Source organism: Globicephala melas, chromosome 11 (genome assembly GCF_963455315.2).
Source record: "Globicephala melas chromosome 11, mGloMel1.2, whole genome shotgun sequence".
Classification (NCBI taxonomy): Eukaryota; Metazoa; Chordata; class Mammalia; order Artiodactyla; family Delphinidae; genus Globicephala; species Globicephala melas.
The window spans coordinates 35,775,648-35,787,695 of NC_083324.2; the positions used below are offsets into that span (position 1 = coordinate 35,775,648).

The window sequence follows — 12,048 nt, forward strand, 5'->3', positions numbered from 1 at the left end:
TGTAGTACCGTATTTAAGTTTACTTAAATAGTAATTTAATGGCAGGAAAAATAACTCATTTTTAGGGAAAGAATAGAGAAGTGGGGGAGGAGTCATTGTTTTTGTTTAAAAAGTATGGAGATTTAACCAAAAATCTTTCTATATTTAGCATAGGCACTTCTAGTTTTTAGAGGATGTTCACTGTATATATTAATATATGTGGGTATTGAAATCGACAAAAGCAAATAACAAGCTGCAACTAAGTTAGGGTTTTGGTTTTACATCTTGAATATGAATTTATTTATTTATCTATTACATCTTGCATATGAATTTATTTATCTATCTATTTATCTTATTCATTCATTCATTCATGGCTGTGTTGGGTCTTCATTGCTGCGCATAGGCTTTTCTCTAGTTGTGGCGAGCAGGGGCTACTCTTCATTGTGGTGTGCAGGCTTCGTATTGTGGAGGCTTCTCTTGTTGTGGAGCATGGGCCCTAGAGCGTGTGGGCTTCAGTGGTTGCGGCTCGTGGGCTCAGTAGTTGTGGCTCGTGGGCTCAGTAGTTGTGGCTCGCGGGCTCTAGAGTGCAGGGTCAGTAGTTGTGATGTATGGGCTTAGTTGCTCCGTGGCATGTGAAATCTTCCTGGACCAGGGATCGAACCCATATCCCCTGCATTGGTAGGCAGATTCGTAACCACTGCGCCACCAGGAAAGTCCCTTGCGTATGAATTTAACTGGATTCCTAATTAGTTAGCATAATTTAGACTTTGTTTTTCTCATGCTTATTTAATACTTTGCACTGAATTATTTTATAGGTCTAACGCATTTGCAGCATATCTCCAGTAGTGACCAGAGGTTTACTCCTTTTTTGGAAGCACTTATTTAATTTATTTATTTGTTTTTGGCTGTGTCGGGTCTTCATTGCTGCGTGCGGGCGTTTCTCTAGTTGCAGCGAGCGGGGGCTACTCTTCGTTGTGGTACGCAGGCTTCTCATTGCCGTGGCTTCTCTTTGTTGCGGAGCACGGGCTCTAGGTGCCTGGGCTTCAGCAGTGGCTCGCGGGCTCTAGAGTGCAGGCTCAGTAGTTGTGGCTCGTGGGCTCTAGAGCGCAGGCTCAGTAGTTGTGGCACACAGGCTTAGTTGCTCCACAGCATGTGCGATCTTCCCAGATCAGGGCTCCAACCCGTGTCCCCTGCATTGGCAGGCATATTCTTAACCACTGCGCCACCAGGGAAGTCCCGGAAGCACTTACTTTAAAAGCTACTGAAGAGTTATTTTGTTTTCGGAATAATGTATGCTTTTTCTAAATAACTTATACTTGTTCCTTGTATCATCATTATTAAACGTTCAGCATGCTTCTTAGGTTTGTGGACCACAACATAATGGCCCAGTGTTTTGCAATAGACAGTCGCCATCATGCTATTTTCCAGGGATGCCTCAGGGGGCAGCAGCATTGCCCTGGAGTTGGGAGGTGTTGAGGGACTGGTTTTGTCTGCTCATGCAGTATGGATACATATAGTGATTTTGAGTGGTTATAGCCTATCCAAAGTTACTTGGCATTTATAGCTGATAATCTTTTAGGGCCTTAAATTCTTTTAAAAAATTTCAATGAATTAATCGTACTGCACACGTGATTATAGTCCAGGAGTCTGTGAAGTCTGACATAAAGCTATTTAAAAATACCTGTGCGCTTAATGTAACAAAACAAAGCAGCAAACTCCCCAAAGCATTCTGCCTTATAATCACGCCCTCCGTTGAAAGCTTTGAGGAGAAAGAGTGGGAGTTCAAGTTTGGTGAATGATTGGATAAAAGTGAAGCCTCCCAGAGGTCTGAAGACATCAATCACTGCAAATTGCCCTTGGTTCTCTTCTCGAGGCCTCTGGGGTAGGCAGAAGCCTCTTTACTCCCTTGGGGCAAAGGCTTTGTTTTTGTGCTTTCCTACTGATTCTAAGGTTTTCGGTGATGGCTGTTGATCACTGATTCTTTTTTTAGCCTTTTGACTGTTTTCTAAACTAACTCAATGTCATTTCATTACACCAAAGAAGAATTAATAAAGAAATGTACTTTAATTTTTTTAAAAAATGTGTACTGTATAACTTTGCTAGGAGGAGTTAGGAGGATATTTGGTAAGAAAAATAAAGAAATAAAGAGGGTGTTCCGGGGGCTTCCCTGGTGGCGCAGTGGTTAAGAACCCGCCTGCCAGTGCAGGGGACACGGGTTTGAGCCCTGGTCCGGGAGGATCCCACATGCCGCGGAGCAACTAAGCCTGTGAGCCACAGCTACTGAGCCCGCGTGCCTAGAGCCCGTGAGCCACAACTGCTGAGCCCGTGCACCTAGAGCCCGTGCTCCGCAACAACAGAAGCCACCACAATGAGAATCCCGAGCACTGCAACGAAGAGTAGCCCCTGCCGCAAGTAGAGAGAAAAGCACGTACGAAGACCCAATGTAGCCAAAAATAAATAGATAAATAAATAAATAAATAAATAAGAGGGTGTTTCAACTATGTGTGGTCTGGGAATCATTTTAGAAACAAAAGGTATTTTCATTCTAATAAGAGCCTTGTTAAAGCAATAATAGCTAATATTCTTTGAGGGCTTAGTGTGCTGTAAACTTTTACGTGCATTAATTAATTGAATAATCAAAGTAGCTGTATGGGATAGGTACTATTGTTAACATCTCCATTTTACAGAAGAGCCTACTGAGGCATAAATTGATTCTGTAACTTGCCCAAGGCCACACAGCAAGCAGGCTGTGCACCTGTCAAGCCTTAGCAGTCTGGCTTTTGAGGCCACATGCTTCCTTACCAGAACTGTCCAGTTACTTTTGATATGGTGTTGATCATTCATATACCTTGATTTCCTCCCTTTTAGAGACCTAAATTAACCACTTAAAATATTTTATTAAACTTCCTGAACTTTTGAAAGTTGTAATGTAGGTTCAGTAGCCTCTAAAATTTATGATCCCTAATAACTTCCTTAGCTGGGAAGACATGGTTGTATGGAAACATGAGGGTTTAAACATATCTCTAATATTCTGATGGATAGGATTTATTAGGTACCTGCTGTAAGTGTAAATTATCATTTACTCTTCACAACAGCTCTTTACCATATTCCCTATTTAACAGATAAGGAAACTGAGCTAGTAAGTGGTGGTGGCCGGGGGATTTAAGCTGGGTCTCATTTTTATAGTTAGTCTGGTCCATTATTTCACTATCTGCCATTCCCCGGCATGTGAATTTTGTTGTTCACTATTTAGAGAAACATTTGCCCAACTGATGAAGACAAAGGCACAAAGTCAAAGAAGAGTTCTCTTCTAGGCACCTGTATTGGCTTTACCGAGTGATCTTTTTTTCAAGATACTTACTGTGCTGAACTTTGGGTAGAACAAATTTAGTTATACTCATTATTCAGCTTCAGTTGATTTTTCATTCTCTTGAAGAGAATAGTCGGCTTTTCAGATTCATTAAGAAAAAGAGGGAAGGGCTTCCCTGGTGGCGCAGTGGTTGAGGGTCCGCCTGCTGATGCAGGGGACATGGGTTCGTGCCCCGGTCCGGGAAGATTCCCACATGCCGCAGACCTGCTGGGCCCGTGAGCCATGGCCGCTGAGCCTGCGCGTCCGGAGCCTGTGCTCCGCAACGGGAGAGGCCACAACAGTGAGAGGCCCGTGTACCACAAAAAAAAAAAAAACACAAGAAACTAAAACTAGAATTACCATATGACCCAGCAATTGCACTACTGGGCATATACCCAGAGAAAGCCATAATTTAAAAAGACACATGCACCCCCATGTTCGTTGCAGCACTACTTACAATAGGCAGGTCATGGAAGCAACCTAAATGTCCATCAACAGATGAATGGATAAAGAAGATGTGGTACATATATACAGTGGAATATTACTCAGCCATAAAAAGGAATGAAATTCGGTCATTTGTAGAGATGTGGAATGGCCTAGAGACTGTCATACAGAGTGAAGTCGGTCAGAAAGAGAAAAACAAATATTGTATCTTAACGCATTTATGTGGAATCTAGAAAAATGGTACAGATGAACCGGTTTGCAGGGCAGAACTAGCAACACAGATGTAGAGAACAAATGTATGGACACCAAGGAGGGAAAGCGGGGTGGGGGTGGGGATGGGATGAACTGGGAGAATGGGATTGACATGTATACACTAATATGTATAAAACAGATAACTAATGAGAACCTGCTGTATAGCACAGGGAACTCTACTTCACTGTACAGTAGAAACTAACACAACGTTGTAAAACAACTATACCCCCAAAAAAACTTAAAAAAGAAACAAAAAACAAAATATGATACAGGGACACAACTGAATATTCACATGCAAAAAAATTAAGTTGCACCCTTATTTTACACCACACACACACACACACACACACACACACACACAGAATAGTCGGCTTTTAATGAACTATAATTGGCTTTTATGTTACTTCAAACAATTCATAAGTCAGAGAATTTGCAAATACAGTATTACATCTAAGGCAACTAGGAATTTAGAGGGAGAAAAAAAGTGTGGACTGTCAGATGGTGGTTTGTTTTGGTCTGGTCTGATGCCCCCTTTTTTCCTGGCATGTGTATGTGCACTTAGTATCTCATTTAATTGACCTGCTTCTCTTATTTCTAATGTAGTTATCAAGGAGCTTTCAGACTTTTCCTCTGCTCCCAGTGGTCTTCCTTTTGAGGGTGCTGCCTATAATGAGATGAGCACATTGGTAGCTATTTGGGAGGTAAAGACAATTAAGTAACTTTCTAGGCTTGATTTGAACTTCTGGGTCCTTTTGGTTTGTGGTCAGTTCCTTAACCTTGTGCTAACTAAGAATCTCAAAAACATTTGGAGTCCTTTCTTTCAGGTTTCTGCTTTATTTTGTCTGAGCTGAGCTCTTACAGTTAAACTATTAGTGTCTCTGGTCTCTCGATGATCCCTTTTAAGTATTAATCTTTCCTCTTGCCAGACTCCCTTGTTTCTTTTCTTTTTTTTTTTTAGGCTGCATTGCGTCTTCATTGCTGTGAGTGGGCTTTTCTCTAGTTGCGGCGGGTGGGGGCTACTCTTCATTGCAGTGCGCAGGCTTCTCATTGCAGTGGCTTCTCTTGTTGCAGAGCATGGGCTCTAGGTGCAGGGGCTTCGGTAGTTGTGGCGTGCAGGCTAAGTAGTTGTGGCTTGTGGGCTCTAGAGTGCAGGCTCAGTAGTTGTGGCTTGTGGGCTCTAGAGCGCAGGCTCAGTAGTTGTGGGGCACGGGCTTAGTTGCTCTGTGGCATATGGGATCTTCCTGGACCAGGGATCGAACCTGTGTCTCCTGCATTGGCAGGCGGACTCTCAACCACTGCGCCACCAGGGAAGCCCAGGTCTGCATCTTTATTCCCGTCTTGCCCTTAGGTTCTTCTGACCATTTTCTTTCTTTTTCTTTTTTTGTTTTAGATTCCATATGTATGTGTTAGCATACGGTATTTGTCTTTCTCCTTCTGACTTACTTCACTCTGCATGACAGTCTCTGGGTCCATCCACCTCACTACAAATAACTCAATTTCGTTTCTTTTATGGCAGAGTAATATTCCATTGTATATATGTGCCACATCTTCTTTATCCATTCATCTGTTGATGGACACTTAGGTTGCTTCCATGTCCTGGCTATTGTAAGTAGAGCTGCAGTGAACATTTTGGTACGTGACTCTTTTTGAATTATGGTTTTCTCAGGGTATATGCCCAGTAGTGGGATTGCTGGGTCATATGGTAGTTCTATTTGTAGTTTTTTAAGGAACCTCCATACTGTTCTCCATAGTGGCTGTACCAATTCACATTCCCACCAGCAGTGCAAGAGTGTTCCCTTTTCTCCACACCCTCTCCAGCATTTATTGTTTCTAGATTTTTTGATGATGGCCATTCTGACTGGTGTGGGATGATATCTCATTGTAGTTTTGATTTGCATTTCTCTAACGATTAATGATGTTGAGCATTCTTTCATGTGTTTGTTGGCAATCTGTGTATCTTCTTTGGAGAAATGTCTGTATAGGTCTTCTGCCCGTTTTTGGATTGGGTTGTTTGGTTTTTTGTTACTGAGCTGTGTGAGTTGCTTGTATGTTTTGGAGATTAATCCTTTGTCAGTTGCTTCATTTGCAAATATTTTCTCCCATTCTGAGAGTTGTCTTTTCGTCTTGTTCATGGTTTCCTTTGCTGTGCAAAAGCTTTTGAGTTTCATTAGGTCCCATTTGTTTATTTTTGTTTTTATTTCCATTTCTCTAGGAGGTGGGTCAAAAAGGATCTTGCTGTGATTTATGTCATAGAGTGTTCTGCCTATGTTTTCCTCTAAGAGTTTGATGGTGTCTGGCCTTACATTTAGGTCTTTAATCCATTTTGAGTTTATTTTTGTGTATGGTGTTAGGGAGTGTTCTAATTTCATTCTTTTACATGTTGCTGTCCAGTTTTCCCAGCACCACTTATTGAAGAGTCTGTCTTTTCTCCACTGTATATTCTTGCCTCCTTTATCAAAGATAAGGTGACCATATGTGCGTGGGTTTATCTCTGGGCTTTCTATCCTGTTCCATTGATCTGTATTTCTGTTTTTGTGCCAGTACCATATTGTCTTGATTACTGTAGCTTTGTCGTATAGTCTGAAGTCAGGGACCCTGATTCCTCCAGCTCCGTTTTTCTTCTCAAGATTGCTTTGGCTATTCGGGGTCTTTTGTGTTTACATACAAATTGTGAAATTTTTCGTTCTAGTTCTGTGAAAAATGCCAGTGGTAATTTGATAGGGAGTGCATTGAATCTGTAGATTGCTTTGGGTAGTAGAGTCATTTTCACAATGTTGATTCTTCCAATCCAAGAACATGGTGTATCTCTCCATCTATTTGTATCATCTTTAATTTCTTTCATCAGTGTCTTATAATTTTCTGCATACAGATCTTTTGTCTCCTTAGGTAGGTTTATTCCTAGATATTTTATTCTTTTTGTTGCAATGGTAAATGGGAGTGTTTTCTTAATTTCACTTTCAGATTTTTCATCATTAGTGTATAGGAATGCAAGTGATTTCTGTGCATTAATTTTGTATCCTGCTACTTTACCAAATTCATTGATTAGCTCTAGTAGTTTTCTGGTAGAATCTTTAGGATTCTCTATATATAGTATCATGTCATCTGCAAACAGTGACAGTTTTACTTCTTCTTTTCTGATTTGGATTTCTTTTATTTCTTTTTCTTCTCTGATTGCTGTGGCTAAAACTTCCATAACTATGTTGAATAAGAGTGGTGAGAGTGGGCAACCTTGTCTTGTTCCTGATCTTAGTGGAAATGCTTTCAGTTTTTCACCATTGAGGACAATGTTGGCTGTGGGTTTTTTATATATGGCCTTTATTATATTGAGGAAAGTTCCCTCTCTGCCTACTTTTTGGAGGGTTTTTTTTTTTTATCATAAATGGGCGTTGAATTCTGTTGAAAGCTTCCTCTGCATCTATTGAGATGACCATATGGTTTTTCTCCTTCAATTTGTTAATATGGTGTATCATGTTGATTGATTTGCATATATTGAAGAATCCTTGCATTCCTGGGATAAACCCCACTTGATCATAGTGTATGATCCTTTTAATGTGCTGTTGGATTCTGTTTGCTAGTACTTTGTTGAGGATTTTTGCATCTATGTTCATCAGCGATATTGGCCTCTAGTTTTCTCTCGGTTTTGGCATCAGAGTGATGGTGGCCTTGTTGAATGAGTTTGGGAGTGTTCCTCCCTCTTTTATATTTTGGAAGAGTTTGAGAAGGATGAGTGTTAGCTCTTTTCTAAATGTTTGATACAATTCGCCTGTGAAGCCATCTGGTCCTGGACTTTTGTTTGTTGGAAGATTTTTAATCACAGTTTAAATTTCAGTGCTTGTGACTGGTCTGTTCATATTTTCTATTTCTTCCTGTTTTAGTCTCAGAACGTTGTGCATTTCTAAGAATTTGTCCATTTCTTCCAGGTTGTCCATTTTATTGACCTATAGTTGTTGGTAGTAATCTCTCGGGATCCTTTGTATTTCTGCAGTGCCAGTTGTTACTTCTCCTTTTTCATTTCTAATTCTATTGATTTGAGTCTTCTCCCTTTTTTTCTTGATAAGTCTGGCTAATGGTTTATCAGTTTTGTTTATCTTCTCAAAGAACCAGCTTTTAGTATTATTGATCATTGCTATCATCTCCTTCATTTCTTTCTCATTTATTTCTGATCTGATCTTTATGATTTATTTCCTTCTGCTAACTTTGGGTTTTTTTCCTTCTTCTTTCTCTAATTGCTTTAGGTGTAAGGTTAGGTTGTTTATTCTATTATTATTTTTTTTTGCGGTACGTGGGCCCCTCACTGTTGTGGCCTCTCCCGTTGCGGAGCACAGGCTCTGGATGCGCAGGCTCAGCGGCCATGGCTCACGGGCCCAGCCGCTCCGTGGCGTGTGGGATCTTCCTGGACCGGGGCACGAACCCATGTCCCCTGCATCGGCAGGCGGATTCTCAACCACTGTGCCACCACAGAAGCCCTAGGTTGTTTATTTGAGATGTTTCTTGTTTCTTAAGGTAGGCTTGTATAGCTATAAACTTCCCTCTTAGAACTGCTTCTGCTGCATCCTATAGGTTTTGGGTCATTGTGTTTTCATTGTCATTTGTTTCTAGGTATTTTTTGATTTCCTCTTTGATTTCTTCAGTGATCTCTTGGTTATTAAGTAGTGTGTTGTTTAACCTCCATGTGTTTCTATTTCTTACACATTTTTTCCTGTAATTAATATCTGGTCTCATAGCATTGTGGTCAGAAGAGGTACTTGATACAATTTCAATTTTCTTAAATTTACCAAGGCTTGATTTGTGACCCAAAATATGATCTATCCTGGAGAATGTTCCATGATCACTTGAGAAAAATGTGTATTCTGTTGTTTTTGGATGGAATGTCCTATAAATATCAATTAAGTCCATCTTGTTTAATGTATCATTTAAAGCTTGTGTTTCCTTATTTATTTTCATTTTGGATGATCTGTCCATTGGTGAAAGTGGGGTGTTAAAGTCCCCTACTATGAATGTGTTACTGTCGATTTCCCCTTTTATGGCTGTTAGTATTTGCCTTATGTATTGAGGTGCTCCTGTGTTGGGTGCATAAATATTTACAATTATTATATCTTCTTCTTGGATTGATCCCTTGATCATTATGTAGTGTCCTTCTTTGTCTCTTGTAATAGTCTCTGTTTTAAAGTCTATTTTGTCTGATATGAGAATTGCTATTCCAGCTTTCTTTTGATTTCCATTTGCATGGAATATCTTTTTCCATCCCCTCACTTTCAGTCTGTATGTGTCCCTAGGTCTGAAATGGGTCTCTTGTAGACAGCATATATATGGGCCTTGTTTTTGTATCCACTCAGCCAGTCTGTATCTTTTGGTGGGAGCATTTAATCCATTTACATTTAAGGTAGTTATTGGTATGTATGTTCCTATTACCATTTTCTTAATTGTTTTGGGTTTATTATTGTAGGTCTTTTTCTTCTCTTGTGTTTCCTGCCTAGAGAAGTTCCTTTAGCATTTGTTGTAAAGCTGGTTTGGTGGTGCTGAATTTTCTTAGCTTTTGCTTGCCTATAAAGCTTTTAATTTCTCCATCAAATCTGAATGAGATCCTTGCTGGGTAGAGTAATCTTGGTTGTAGGTTTTTCTCCTTCATCACTTTAAATATGTCCTGCCACTCCCTTCTGGCTTGCAGAGTTTCTGCTGAAAGATCAGCTGTTAACCTTATGGGGATTCCCTTGTGTGTTACTTGTTGTTTTTCCTTTGCTGCTTTTAATATTTTCTCTTTATATTTAATGTTTGATAGTTTGATTAATATGTGTGTTGGCATGTTTCTCCTTGGATTTGTCCTGTTTTGGACTCTCTGTGCTTCCTGGAGTTGATTAACTATTTCCTTTCCCATATTAGGGAAATTTTCAACTATAATCTCTTCAAATATTTTCTCAGTCCCTTTCTTTTTCTCTTCTACTTCTGGGACCCGTATAATTCGAATGTTGGTGTGTTTAATGTTGTCCCAGAGTTCTCTGAGCTTGTCCTCAATTCTTTTCATTCTTTTTTCCTTATTCTGCTCTGCAGTAGTTATTTCCACTATTTTATCTTCCAGGTCACTTATCCATTCTTCTTTCTCAGTTATTCTGCTATTGACCCCTTCTAGAGAATTTTTAATTTCATTTACTGTGTTGTTCATCTCTTTTTTTGTTTGTTTGTTTTTGTTTTAAATTTATTTTATTAATTAATTTATTTTTGGCTGCGTTGGGTCTTTGTTGCCGCACGTGGGTTTTCTCTGGTTGCAGCAAGCAGGGGCTACTCTTTTTTTCTTTTTTTCTTTGGTTGCATTGGGTCTTCATTGCTGTGTGCAGGCTTTCTCTAGTTGCGGCGAGCGGGGGCTACTCTTTATTGTGGTGTGCGGGCTTCTCGTTGTGGTGGCTTCTCTTGTTGCGGAGCACAGGCTCTAGGTGTGCGGGCTTCTGTAGTTGTGGCATGTGGGCTTCAGTAGTTGTGGCTCACTGGTTCTAGAGCACAGGCTCAGTAGTTGTGGCACATGGGCTTAGTTGTTCCACGGCATGTGGGATCTTCCCAGGCCACGGATCAAACACGTATCCCCTGCATTGGCAGGTGGATTCTTAATCACTGTGCCACCAGGGAAACCCCATTTCTGTTTGTTCTTCTAGGTCCTTGTTAAACATTTCTGGTATTTTCTCCATTCTATTTCCAAGATTTTGGATCATCTTTACTATCATCATTCTGAATTCTTTTTCAGGTAGCCTGCCTATTTCCTCTTCATTGGTTAGGTCTGGTGGGTTTTTGCCTTGCTCCTTCATCTGCTGTGTGCTTCTCTATCTTCTCATTTTGCTTAACTTACTGTGTTTGGGGGTCTCCTTTTCACAGGCTGCAGGTTCGTAGTTTCTGTTGTTTTTGGTGTCTGTCCCCAGTGGCTAAGGTTGGTTCAGTGGGTTGTGTAGGCTTCCTGGTGGAGGGGACTAGTGCCTGTGTTCTGGCGGATGAGGCTGGATCTTGTCTTTCTGGTGGGCAGGTCCATGTCTGGTGGTGTGTTTTGGGGTTTCTGTGACCTTATTATGATTTTAGGCTGCCTCTCTGCTAATGGATGGGGTTGTGTTCCTGTTGTTTGGCATAGGGTGTCCTGCACTGTAGCTTGCTGGTTGTTGAGTGGAGCTGGGTCTTGGCATTGAGATGGAGATCTCTGGGAGATTTTCGCCATTTGATATTACGTGGAGCTGGGAGGTCTCTTGTGGACCAGTGTCCTGAACTTGGCTCTCCCACCTCAGTGGCACAGCCCTGATGCCTGTCTGGAGCACCAAGAGCCTGTCCTCCACACGGTCAGAATAAAAGGGAGAAAAAAAAGAAAGAAAGAAAGAAGAAGATAAAATAAAATATTAAAGTTATTAAAATAAAAAATATTAAGAAAAAAAATTTTTTAATAAAGAAAAAAACGGACAGACAGAACCCTAGGACAATTGGTAAAAGCAAAACTATACAGATAAAATCACACACAGAAGCATACACATACATACTCACAAAAAGAGAAAAAGGGAAAAAAATATATATATATCATTGCTCCCAAAGTCCACCTCCTCAATTTGGGATGATTCGTTGTCTATTCAGGTATTGCACGGATACAGGGTACATCAAGTTGATTGTGGAGATTTAATCTGCTGCTCCTGAGGCTGCTGGGAAAAATTTCCCTTTCTCTTCTTTGTTCTCACAGCTCCCGGGGTTCAGCTTTGGATTTGGACCCACCTCTGCGTGTAGGTCGGCTGAGGGCGTATGTTCTTCGCTCACATAGGACGGGGTTAAAGGAACAGCTGGTTCAGGGGTTCTGGCTCACTCAGGCCGGGGGGAGGGAGGGTTACGGATGTGGGAAGAGCCTCCAGCGGCAGAGGCTGGCGTGACGTTGCACCAGCCTGAGGCGCACCGTGCGTTCTCCAGGGGAGGTTGTCCCTGGATCATGGGACCCTGGCAGTGGCAGGCAGCACAGGCTCCCGGGAGGGGAGGTGTGGATAGTGACCTGTGCTCGCACACAGGCTTCTTGG

General features: G+C 41.1%; 1 protein-coding gene across 6 annotated transcripts in view; it reads left to right on the forward strand.

Annotated features, from left to right (window-relative positions):
• The window catches only part of SFMBT1 (Scm like with four mbt domains 1), a 132,868-nt gene that overhangs the window by 43,113 nt on the left and 77,707 nt on the right, over positions 1-12,048 (forward strand). The window lies entirely within an intron of this gene.